At 39.1% G+C, this 13,256-nt stretch overlaps 1 protein-coding gene and 1 pseudogene across 3 annotated transcripts in view; one reads left to right on the forward strand and one right to left on the reverse strand.

The window, feature by feature from the left end:
- The window catches only part of ZFAND3 (zinc finger AN1-type containing 3), a 323,831-nt gene that overhangs the window by 288,503 nt on the left and 22,072 nt on the right, over window positions 1-13,256 (reverse strand). Inside the window, exon 2 of one of the 3 annotated variants that reach the window (XM_067753109.1) lies at window positions 12,502-12,597. The exons of the other annotated variants lie outside the window; for them this stretch is intronic. The gene's annotated coding sequence lies outside the window, so the exon portion shown is untranslated. The remainder of the gene's footprint in view (window positions 1-12,501; window positions 12,598-13,256) is intronic. 3 annotated transcript variants of the gene reach the window in all.
- On the forward strand, window positions 974-2,676 carry LOC137232028 (elongation factor 1-alpha 1 pseudogene; annotated as a pseudogene).

A 13,256-nucleotide genomic window follows, 5' to 3' on the forward strand; every position in this document is an offset into this window, starting at 1 on the left:
CCTGCTTCAAAAACCATTTTCTTAAATTCTGCAAGTTATCACCGTTCTCAGTAAGAAAAAGCAATACAGCAATTCTTAAAAGAGTAAGTTATGTATGTTTCCTCGAGGGGAGTGGGGACTAGGAAATCTTACGTTCTTCCTCTGGAGTTTATTTTCTTACATCATTAAAAACCTTTCCCGTAAACAAATTTTATTCATGTTTTCTACCCCTTTACCACCAACAACAAAATTAATTTACCTTGTGCCTAAGCATGGTGAATTTTAACCCAGAAGACGAATGAGTAATGAGAAGGGTGTTCTGTAATTATTACCTCTCCCTCTCAAGATTGCCACTGCATCAGCCACGCCACCAGTAGAAGATTAAAGATGGCCCCCAACTCTCTGCTAGGCCTCTGACTGAGAGATGCAGTCCAGTCCCCATCCCCACTCCCGCCCCCTTGAATCTGGGCAGGTAACTGCTTTGACCATTACAATATAGAAGAAGTGATGCTACACCAGTTTCCAGATGAGCCTGTCAACTGTGTGAAATAATAATAAATTGCTTTTTTAAGGCCCTAAATTTTAGAGTAGTTTGCTAAGAAGCACCAGATAACTGGAACAGTAACCATGTCTCAGCTCCAGCTTTCAGGGCTTTCACCACACCACAACCAAAATACTGTTTCACTTATAAAAGGAAATAAAAACTCAGAAGTTACAATGTATTGGAAAGGTTTCTAACAGAATATGCTGTCAACTCTCAGAGCATAAAAAAGATGACCAAAGTGTCCTAATTCCTCCTAAGAAATGCAAAGTGACCTAACATCAGTCAAGTTCCTCTGAAAGGTTATAAAAATCAAACTCCTTGAGTATACCCAAGTGATGCACTGATTCTTTAAACCAAAGAAAACCCTCTGGTCTGGAAGGTTAGATACCAGGAAGCAGTCATCTCCGGAAAGTAGTATTTAAAAAGGAAGTGAGGCCTTTTTCACAATGGGTTTGCCGCCAGGACACAGGTGTCATGAAAACCACCACTAAACCTAAGCAAAAATGGGAAAGGAGAAGACCCACATCAACATCGTTGTCATTGGACACGTAGATTCGGGGAAGTCTACCACTACTGGCCATCTGATCTACAAATGTGGTGGGATCGACAAGAGAACCACTGATAAGTTCGAGAAAGAGTCTGCCAAGATGGGAAAGGGCTCCTTCAAGTATGCCTGGGTCTTGGACAAACTGAAAGCTGAAAGCAAGTGTGGTATCACCACTGATATCTCCCTATGGAAATTCGAGACCAGCAAGTACTATGTGAACATCATTGATGCCCCAGGACACAGAGACTTCATCAAAAACATGATTACAGGTACATCCCAGGCTGACTGTGCTGTCCTGATTGTTGCTGCTGGTGGTGGTGAATCTAAAGCAGGTATTTCCAACAATGGGCAGACCCGTGAGCATGCCCTTCTGGCCTACACTCTGGGTCTGAAACTATTGTTAACAAAATGGATTCCACTGAGCCACCCTACAGCCAGAAGAGATATGAGGAAACTGTTAAGGAAGTCAGCACCTATATTAAGAAAATTGGCTACAACCCCAACACAGTAGCATTTGTGCCAATTTCTGGCTGGAATGGTGACAACATGCTGGAGCCAAGCGCTAACATGCTGTGGTTCAAGGGATGGAAAGTCACCCGTAAAGATGGCAATGCCAGTGGAACCACAATGCTTGAAACTCTGGATTGCATCCTGCCACCAACTGGCCCAACTGACAAGCCCTTGCCTTTGCCCCTCCAGAACGTCTACAAAATTGGTGGTACTGGCACTGTCCCTGTGGGTCGAGTGGAGACTGGTGTTCTCAAACCTGGCATGGTGCTCACCTTTGCCCCAGTCAACGTGACAACTGAAGTGAAGTCTGCTGAAATGCACCATGAATCTTTGAGTGAAGCCCTTCGTGGGGACAATGTGGGCTTCAACGCCAAGAACGTGTCTGTCAAAGATGTTCATCGTGGCAATGCAGTTGGTGACAGCAAAAATGACCCACCAACAGAAGCAGCTGGCTTCCCAGCTCAGGTGATTATCAGGCCAAATCAGTGGCGGATATGCACCTGTGCTGGATTATCACACAGCTCACATTGCTTGCAAGTTTGCTGAGCTGAAGGAGAAGACTGATCGTCGTTCTGGGAAAAAGCTGGAAGATGGCCCCAAATTCTTGAAATCTGGTGATGCTGCCATCATTGATATGGTTCCTGGCAAACCCATGTCTGTTGAGAGCTTCTCTGACTATCCTCCTCTGGGCCATTTTGCTGTTCGTGACATGAGACAGACGGTTGCTGTGGGTGTCATCAAAGCAGTGGACAAGAAGGCAGCTGGAGGTGGCAAGGTCACCAAGTCTGCCCAGAAAGCTCAGAAAGCTAAATGAATATTATTCCCAATACCTGCCACCCCGGTCTTAATCAGTGGTGGAAGAACGGTCTCAGAACTGTTTGTCTCAATTGGCCATTTAAGTTTAATAGCAAAAGACTGGTTAATGATAACAATGCATCGTAAAACCTTCAGAAGGAAAGGAGAATGTTTTGTGAACCATTTGTTTTGTGCGTGGCAGTTTTATTAGTTTTTAAAATCAGTACTTTTTAATGGAAACAACTTGACCAAAACTCTGTCACAGAATTTGAGACCCATTAAAAAAGTTTAATGAGAAAAATTTAAAAAAGGAAGTAAGAAACAACTTTCATTTTATGCTATATACAACTCTGACTTGCTTAAAATAAGCATGTAATACTTTTACATTTTTAAAAAGATACTTCCTTTGAAAAAAACCAAACCATTGTAGTCCTAACAACTTTTAAATGCCTTTTTGGTGCACTAAGATGATGGCAAATGCCATTCTTAGCTATGCTTTCACAGAATGAAAGACGGTATCAGCCCCCAAATAGATACCTATTTTTAACAATGAGTAGACCCTGGGCTCTAACTTATTTCTCTTTCTCATCCTACCAGCCACATTCTCCTGCACAGTATGGCACTTCCAGTTAACACAGTGCCCAGCAAAGGGAGGAGGACTGTGAAAGTGGAAACTGCTTTGACTTCCTTCTTTCAAGCTTTGACGGGTACTAGGTAAAAGGAGAACAGTTTCAGAACTTCCCCCATGCCTCCAGCAACTCTGTGCTAGGCCTCCTTGCAAACCATTTCACATGGTGTTCTCCTCTTGAGGCCTCTGCCTTACTCCCAAACCCCAAAAAATTAGCAACACGGCTGGATGCATATGAAAAAGATTGGCAAAAAGTCAAATCAGAAAGATGAGGGGCTGAAAAAAAAGGAGAATAGTTTCTCCCCTGAATATATTTAAGTTTTCATAAACTATTCATATCTCTAACCTATTCTCTTTAGACCAATTCCTTGCTCCTAAGAAATTCCATCAGGAAACAGATAAAGGAAAGATGAAATTCAGAACATTTTGCTCTGCTTCTGGTTATTAATGCCAAGTAAAGAACCAAAGTGGAAAGTAAATAACCACAAGAAAAGTTACAAGTTTTTGAAATTATCACAGGTTTTGTTAGGTTCTTCTCTGACGTATCATTAAGCATTGAGGACTCACTGTTAGCTATAAGCACTTGCAAGGGCCCTTCCCAACCCTCAGTTTATCAGCAGACTCCCTAAAAGGATAGAAACAAAGGTTCAGCAAGTTCCAACTACCAATATTTCTTCCAAAACATCATTTATTAGAGTCTTATGATCTCAGACTCAAGTTATTCCACTTACTAAACCCTAATATTCCAATTTAGTTTCTCTCAGAGGAAAATACACAATACACAAATCAAGATAAAATATGAACTGATAAATGAGTTCTATAAAAACTTGATAAACAAAGAATAATGTAAGTACGGTTTAGCAAATTTAGATGTTAAAAAAAAGATGAGTCAAAAATGACCAAAGGGGGCTTCCCTGGTGGTGCAGTGGTTGAGAATCTGCCTGCTAATGCAGGGGACACGGGTTCGAGTCCTGGTCTGGGAGGATCCCACATGCCGCGGAGCAACTAGGCCCGTGAGCCACAACTACTGAGCCTGCGCGTCTGGAGCCTGTGCTCCGCAACAAGAGAGGCCGTGACAGTGAGAGGCCCGCGCACTGCGATGAAGAGTGCCCCCTGCTTGCCACAACTAGAGAAAGCCCTCGCACAGAAACGAAGACCCAACACAGCAAAAATAAAATTAATTAATTAATAAGCTCCTACCCCCAACATCTTCTTTAAAAAAAGAAATGACCAAAGGATCACCCATGCTAAATACATTAATAATACAGGGCAACTTGGAGAGCAAGAGATTGAGGAAAGGGAATCATGTAGCGTTATTTTTAAAGCAGTATAACGCGTGCGAAGTTAAGAGATAATCTTTTTTTTTTTTTCCCCCAGTACGCGGGCCTCTCACTGTTGTGGCCTCTCCCGTTGCGGAGCACAGGCTCCGGACGCGCAGGCTCAGCGGCCATGGCTCACAGGCCCAGCCGCTCCGCGGCATGTGGGATCTTCCCGGTCTGGGGCATGAACCCGTGTCCCCTGCATCGGCAGGTGGACTCTCAACCACTGCGCCACCAGGGAAGCCCTAAGAGATAATCTTATTACACCCAGCATTAGTTAGACATCTATTAACTTTGGGGATATGTTCCAATCCGTTTTTTTTTTTTTTTTAAGAAACTACAAGGATCCACACTGATAGTAGAAAAATTATCAGAGCTTTGTGTTAAAGAAACATGGGATGTCTGATCCAGAGAAGAAAAGGAAAAAAGGTCTCGTTTACCAAAGATTGTTGGATATATTAAAGGTTTTTTTAATGAGAAAAATGCCAAGTAAGTGCAAAACAGGCTCAAATGTCAAGTCATTAGGCAAACACGGTCTCTGAACAAGAATACAGTGGACCACAAAGTTCCCAAAACAAAACTCTCATATTAGCTCTCAGTGTTGCCTTTGGCTTCAGGGAGACAGGCAGGATTTTACAAAATTGGACAAGTGAGGACAGGCACACTTTTGTTTAAAAAGCAAATCACCTTAATAGTCAGCAGACAGTGGGATAAAGGCACTAAGATTTTAAAAAAATCATCCCCTAGTAGAAATCAACACATAATGGATCAGATGGTTTTGCAACTGGGGTGCGCAAAGGGCTAGGGTATCTCACAAACCGTACCTAAAATCAAACCAAGGCAACTAGAAAAAACAAGGCTGGAATACAAAGTTACCTAAGAAAATTACAATCAATTCTAGCCCATTTCCTGATGTCAGGTAAGAATGCTTGGTGATAAGTGACTTTTGTAGTTATAATTTAAAAAGCAAATTAGCGTATCTATAAACAGGAGAACAGAGAAACAAAATAGTGGTATATTCACACAATAGAAACTATTAAAGAGTACACAATAAAAAGGAACAAACTACTGATATACCCAAGACTAATGAATATCAAAACATTACACTGAGTCAAGGAAGCCTTATAAAGAGTACATACCATGTGATTCCATTTACATGACTTCCAAATCAGGCAAAACTGATCTACAGTAGGAAAAAAATTTTTCCCAGGGAGGGAAGAACAGGGAGCAGAATGACTGGAAAGAAACATGAAGGAACTTTTCACAGTGAGAGTACAATATAATATGGTATATACAGTATGATGTATATCTTGATAGAGGTTTGGGTTACACAGATAAGTACATGTGTCAAAACTCATTAAACAGTATACTTAAGATTTTTCTGTTTTCCACTCTAAACTGTACTTCAAATTTTTAAAAAAGTTAATAATATGCACATTGAAATATTTGGGGGTAAATGTACCGATGTCTGCAATTTACTTCGAAAATAAAAAAATAAGATAGCAGAGTAGAAAGCAAATAAAGCAAAATATTACAGAATCTAGGTGGTAAACAGGTATACAATTTGTGTACAATTCTTTCAATTTTTGTTTTTCATGATAAATACAATTATTTCATGATAAAATGTTAGGCAAAAAAAGAAAATTTGATATTAGAAAAAGTCTCTTTCCATTAAGCTATTACTCAAAGAATTAAGGCTCATTTGGAGCCTGGGACTATCATTACCCACCTTCATTACTGGAGTAAAATATTTACTCAAGACCATCCAGTTCCCTCTGTGCTGATTCTTCTATCACCCAACAAACTTCTAACCAATTACTGTTCCTCAAGTACCCTGAATTCACAAAAGGGATGCTCTGGACTGAGGCAAACATATAAAAGCATTATAGTCAGAGATGAAGTACAGCCTAAAAAGCTTTTAATCAATTGGTTCCGTGCTTTATTAATGTAATTAATCTTCCTCTTATCTCTGGTTTTTCTAACCAACTGGTCTCTTATGAGTCTGATTAGCATAATTACCTCCCCAAAAGTCTTAGGAAACCTTCAATATAAGTTTCTAGTTTGGGAAGCAAAGGACCAGGCCACAGACAGCAATGTCTCAAAAACAGACACCAAGATTTCTCTGTTGGCGCAGTGGTTAAGAATCCGCCTGCCAATACAGGGGACAGGGGTTCGATCCCTGGTCCAGGAAGATCCCACGTGCCGCAGAGCAACTAACCCTGTGTGCCACAACTACTCAGCCTGTGCTCTAGAGCCCGCGAGCCACAACTACTGAGCCCGTGTGCTACAACTACTGAAGCCCACACACCTAGAGCCCATGCTCCACAACAAGAGAAGCCACCACAATGAGAAGCTTGCACACCTCAATGAAGAGTAGTAGCCTGCACTTGCCACAACTAAAGAAAGCCCATGTGCAGCAACAAAGACCCAATGCAGCCAAAAATAAATTGATTAATTTTTTTTAAAGTAAGTGTAAATTTGTAATTTAAAGGAAAAAAAAAAGCAACACCAACCTTGTGAAGGTAACCATGCCTGAAGCAGCCAGCTGGTTTTCTCACCTGTAAAATTCTGATATCTGTCTTGCCCAAAACAGGCTTGTGAGGATAACTAAGATAACATACATGAAAGCATTTTAAAAATAAAGTTCTACACAAGTGTTATATATTATTATGATTCCATGATGCTACTAACAACCTCTCAAAACCACCTGTGCTGCTGGACAAATAAGGAAAGAATTATTTAAACAGATCATTACCATAAAGGAATAAGGTCACTTAAGAGAACTTTCCAGTACAAACACCTGATCCACAGTGATTAGTGTTGACTCACAGATATCTCTATGAGTCAAGAATTACTATCCCCCATTTACAACAGGTCTTTTTGTCTCACCCACATTCAAGTACACAAAGTAATAGGGGAGACAGACACTGTTGAGTTTAATGGCTTACTGGCATTATTCTGGGAGTGCTACTAAATACCTCTTGCAAATCCAATGTTCACAACACTACTACACAATTAAAAAGGCCCTAATTCAAGCAGTTATCACCAAGTAAATTATCTTGTCCATTTCAAACAGATTCCCCATGAAGATCAGCAGCAGCACCTAAGGCTTTATATCACGACCGACCTCATCGTGGTTTTGAAAATAAATTTCTCCTAATCCCTATAGCTACTCAACAGATTCAGCATAACTTTAAGATCATTCATTTCAGGCTATCATCAAAAAGTCTACAAACAATACATGCTGCAGAGGATGTGGAGAAAAGGGAACCCTCGTGTTGGTGGGAATGTAAATTGGTGTAGCCACTGTGGAAAACAGTACGGAGGTTCCTTAAAAAACTAAAAGTAGGGACCTCCCTGGTGGCACAGTGTTATGAATCCGCCTACCAGTGCAGGGGACATGGGTTCGAGCCCTGGTCCGGGAAGATCCCACATGCCACAGAGCAACTGAACCCGGGTGCCACAACTACTGAGGCTGCATTCTAGAGCCTGAGAGCCACAACTACTGAAGCCCATGCACCTAGAGACCATGCTCCGCAACAGAAGCTACCGCAATGAGAAGCCCGCGCACCGCAACAAAAAGCAGCCCCCGCTTACTGCAACTAGAGGAAGCCCACGCACAGCAACAATGACCCAATGCAGCCAAAAATAAATTAATTAAGATAAATTTTACAAAATAAAATAAAAGTTCAACTACCATATGATCCAGCAATTCCAATTCTCGCTATACAGTGGGAAAAAATGAAAACTTTAATTCGAAAAAATCCATGCACCCCAATGTTCATAGCAGCACTATTTATAGCTCCCAAGACATGGAAGCAACCCAAGTGCCCATCAACAGAAGACTGGCTTAAGAAGATGTGATATATATATACCTATATATATATTATATATATATATAAACTATATATGTATATATGTAACGGAACATTACTCAGCCATAAAAAAATATTGCCATTTACAGCAACATAAATGAACCTAGAGAATAAGTCAGAGAAAGACAAATAAATATATCATTTATATGTGGAATCTAAAAAATAATACAAATGAATCAATATACATAACAGAACCAGACTCACAGACAGAAAACAAACTTACGTTACCAAGGGGAGGCGGGGGAAGGACAAATTAGGAATATGGGATTAACAGATATTTTATACTTAAAATAGATAACCAATAAGGATTTACTATATAGCACAGGGAATTATACCCAATACCTTATAATAACCCATAATGAACATAATCTGCAAAATAAACAAAAAAAGATTATTCATTCAAATGGGAAATAGTACCATACTTGAAGACAGGGTCATCTGCAGAAAACTGAGACATACTTAAGAGTACAATTTCTCTCCCTCTCAAAAAAAAAAAAAATTCTCTCCCTCTCTTTTTTTTAAAGTAGTGATTGAAGATGAAAAAATAAACTTTCTTCTAAAAATTTTAGTTTAAGCCTAAAATTCTAAGCTCAAAGTTTATAATCACCACATACCCTGTGGACAAAAGAAACAAAAAGAAAAAGGGGCTGATTAAAGTTTATCCCAAGGCCTTCATCATTCACTATTTACTGATTAGTTATAAGGTGCTCAGCACCATTATAAATTACAAAAGATACAAAAATGTATCCTTTATACAACCTTATAAAAACAGAAATCTGGTAAGAGGCAGGAAATGCATACTAATTCCCTTGACCAATTTTTCCAAGGGTCAACAAAGGCTCTTCTTTGTCCCACAAGCAATTCAACTGTACAAAAAAAATAAAAAATAAAGATGAAAATATTTAAACACTTGCTCTTCAACACAGCAATGACCTACCTAAAACAAGAATTAACAAACTGTGGACATAAGTTACCTTTCATATCAGAATCTGAATACAAAATACCATTTAAAGCTCTTTTTTGATTCAGCAGGGCTCCCACAAAACACACATTTAAAAGCCAAGCCCAGCCAAAATCCTTGTAACATTTGGGAGGGAAAGTCTAAATTTCAAATGTTTAAATGGAAGAAAAGATGGCATGCTATATGTGAATAGAATGTGACAAATATTAAATGCAGTCCAGCTACTTGCATTTAACCTTCTATGTAAAGGAATTACCACTACTCTTACCAAGTAGTTTAGAGTGGGAGTGCAGCATAGTGAGAGGAATACAAGCTCTGAGGAGTCAGGCCACTGATTTGCTATGCAAAATCTTAGAAAACTGACTAAGCTTCAATTTCCTTGTTTGTAAAACAGGAAACCACTATTTCACAACCACACAATTCCTATGAGGATTAGGAAAATAATACATATAAAGTGACAGTCATCCTGTAAATGGCAGCAACTGTTACTGCTTCCAGTATTAATGTATATTTGAGCTAACACCTTAAAAAAAAAAAAAAAGACTGAAAAAGAAATTAGAAAATACTCTGAGATGAAAACAATATACCAAAATTTACAGGATGCAGTTAAGGGAGTGCTTAGAGGGAAATTTATACCTGTCTATGCCTATATCAAAAAAGAAAGATCTCAAATCAAACTAATCTTCCACCTTAAAACATGAGAAAAAGAGCAAATTAAATGTAAAGAAAGCAGAAGAAATGAAATAATAAAGCTGAACAGAAAGTAATGCTATAAAAAAAGAGAAAAACTATAAAGTAAGTGAAATTAAAAGTTGGTTCTTTGGGCTTCCCTGGTGGCGCAGTGGTTGAGACTCCGCCTACCAATGCAGAGGACACGGGTTTGTGCCCCAGTCCGGGAAGATCCCACATGCCGCCGAGCAGCTGGGCCCGTGAGCCATGGCCGCTGAGCCTGCGCGTCCGGAGCCTGTGCTCCGCAACGGGAGAGGCCACAACAGTGAGAGGCCCGCGTACCGCAAAAAAAAAAAAAAAAAAAAAAAGTTGGTTCTTTGAAAACAATCAACAAAACTGACGAACTTGTAGCTGGACTGACCAAGAAAAAACAGAGAGAAGACCCAAATTATTAAACTCAGGAATGAAAGACAGGACATCACAACCAATGCTACAGATAATTAAAAAGATATAAGGGAAGATGATTTTGATGAAAAGGATAAATTTCTAAAAAACACAAAGTACTAAAACTCACAAGAAACATTAGAAAATCTGAATAGACCTACAAGTAGGGAGATGGAATTGGTAATTTTAAAACTTTCCACAAAGAAAAGCCCAAGCACAGATGGATTCACTGATGAATTTTAACAAATATTTAAAGAAGAATGAATACCAATTCTTCACACTCTTCCCAAAAAATGGAAGAGGGAACACATCCCAATTCATTCTATGAATTACCCTGATACCAAAACCAAATTCATTCTATGTATTACCCTGATACCAAAACCAGACAAAGATATCACAACAAAACAAAACTAGAAATCAAAATATCATATAGTCACAAAAATCCTCAGTAAAATACTAGCAAACCAAATCCAACAACAAATAAAAAGGATCATACACTAAGACCAAATAGGATTTATCCCAGGAATGCAAGGTTGGTTTAGCATCAGAAAATTAACCAAACTAATAGATCATGTAGTGAAAGATTAAAGGACAAAAAACCACATTACAGTCTGAATTATACACAGAAAAAGCATTTGACCAAATCCAATACCCCTTCATGAAAATAAAGAAATAAATAAACTCAACAAACTAAGGATACAAAGGAACTTCTTCATCCTGATGAAAGGGATTTACAAAAAAGCTAAAATCATCACCACTGCTAACGTCATTACTTAATGGTGCAAGACTGAAAGCTTCCCCCATAAGATCCAGAACAAGACAAGGATGTCTGCTTTCATCATTTCTATTTAACCTTGTATTACAAAGATTGGGGGAAAAAAGAAGTAAAACTATCCCTATTTGCAGATGACATGATCTCGTATATAGAAACATCCTAAGGAATTCACTAAAAAATTACTGGAGCTAAGAAGTTCAGCAAGTTTGCAGGATACAAGAATACACAAAAATCAACTGTATTTCTATATGCTATCACCGCACAATCTGAAACTGAGTATCAAAACAAATAAAATAGGTATACATTTAACAAAGGAGTGCAAGCCTTCTACACTGAAAACTATAAAACACTGTTAAAAGAAATTGAAGACATAGGACTTCCCAGGTGGTCCAGTGGTTAAGACTCTGCCTTCCAATGGAGGGAGCATGGGTTCAATCCCTGGTCAGGGAACTAAGATCCCACATGACATGTGGTGCGGCCAAAAAAAAAAAGTAAAAGAAATTGAAGACACAGATAAATGAAAAGATATCCCAACATTCAAGTGTAGGAAGACTAAATACTGTTAACATGGCAACAGTCCCCAAATTAACCTAAGAGATGCAATGCAATCCCTTATCAAATTCCTAGCTGGTTTTGCAGAAACTGACAAGCTGATCCTAAAATTCATATGGAAATGCAAAGGACCCAAAATACGCAAAACAATCTTGATAAAGAAGAACGAAGTTGGAGGAATCACACTTTCTGATTTCAAAACTTACTAGAAAATAAGTATTCAAGACAGTGGGATATAGGCATCAATGGAATAAAACTGTGAGTCCACAAGTAAACTTTTACATTTATGGTTAACTGATTTTTGACAAGGGTGCCAAGACAATTCAATGGGGAAAGAATAGTTTTTTCAACAAATTGTGTGGGGGCAATCAGATTACCCACATGCAAAAGAATAAAGGAGGAACCCTGTCTCACACTATATACAAAAATTAACTCAAAATGGATCAACAATTTAAACAGCTAAGACTTCAAAACATAATTTTAATGATACAACATAGTTGTAAATCTTCATGATCTTGGATCAGGCAACATTTTCTTAGATATGACATCAAAAACACAAGCAACCAAAAAAAAGAAGATGAATTGGACTTCATGAGAATTAAAAACTTCTGCACCTAAAAGGACACTATCTCAAAAAAAGTGAAAAACCACCTACAGAATGGGAGAAAGTATATATAAATCATATATCTGATAAGGGACTAGTAACCAAAATATATACCAATAAAAAAAGGTTTATAACTCAACAATAAAAGCACATAACCCAATTTAAAAATGGACAAAGGACTGAACAAGCATTTCTCCAAGGAAGATATACAAATGGCCAAGAGGCATATGAAAAGATGTTCAACATCATTAGTCATTAGCAAAAGCAAATCGAAACCACAATGAGATGCTACTTCATACCCACTACGATGGCTGTAATCAAAAAGATGGGCAAGGATATGGAGACACTGGAACCCTCATACGTTGCTGGTGGAAATATAAAATGGTGCAGCCACTCTGGAAAACAATATGGCAGTTACTCAAAAAGTTAAACATCGAATTACCGTATCACCCAGCTTCCCCTCCTAGGTATATATCCAAGAGAGTTGAAAACAGGTGTTCAAACAAAAACTTGTACACAAATGTTCATGGCATTATTCATACTAGCCAAAAAGTGATAACAACCCACAATGTCCATCAACTGATGAGTGGATAAACAAAATGTGGTATACCGGGACTTCCCTGGTGGTGCAGTGGTTGGGAATCCGCCTGCCAATGCAGGGGACACGGGTTCGAGCCCTGGTCCAGGAAGATCCCACATGCCGTGGGGCAGCTAAGCCCGTGCGCCACAACTACTGAGCCTGCGCTCTGGAGCCCACGAGCCACAACTACAGAGCCCGCAGGCCACAACTACTGAGGTCTGCACACCTAGAGCCCGCCCACCACAACGAAGAGTAGCCTCCGCTCTCCACAACTAGAGAAAGCCCACGCACAGCAACAAAGACCCAACGCAGCCAAAAACAAATAAATTAATTAATAAAAAAAAAAATGTGGTACACCCATACAAAGGAATATTATTCAACCGTAAAAAGAAATGAAGTACTAATACATGCTACAACACAGATGAACCTTAAAACCATTCTACTAAGTGAAAGGCGGCAGACACAAAACGCCAC

This window comes from Pseudorca crassidens, chromosome 10, assembly GCF_039906515.1.
Source record: "Pseudorca crassidens isolate mPseCra1 chromosome 10, mPseCra1.hap1, whole genome shotgun sequence".
NCBI lineage: Eukaryota > Metazoa > Chordata > Mammalia > Artiodactyla > Delphinidae > Pseudorca > Pseudorca crassidens.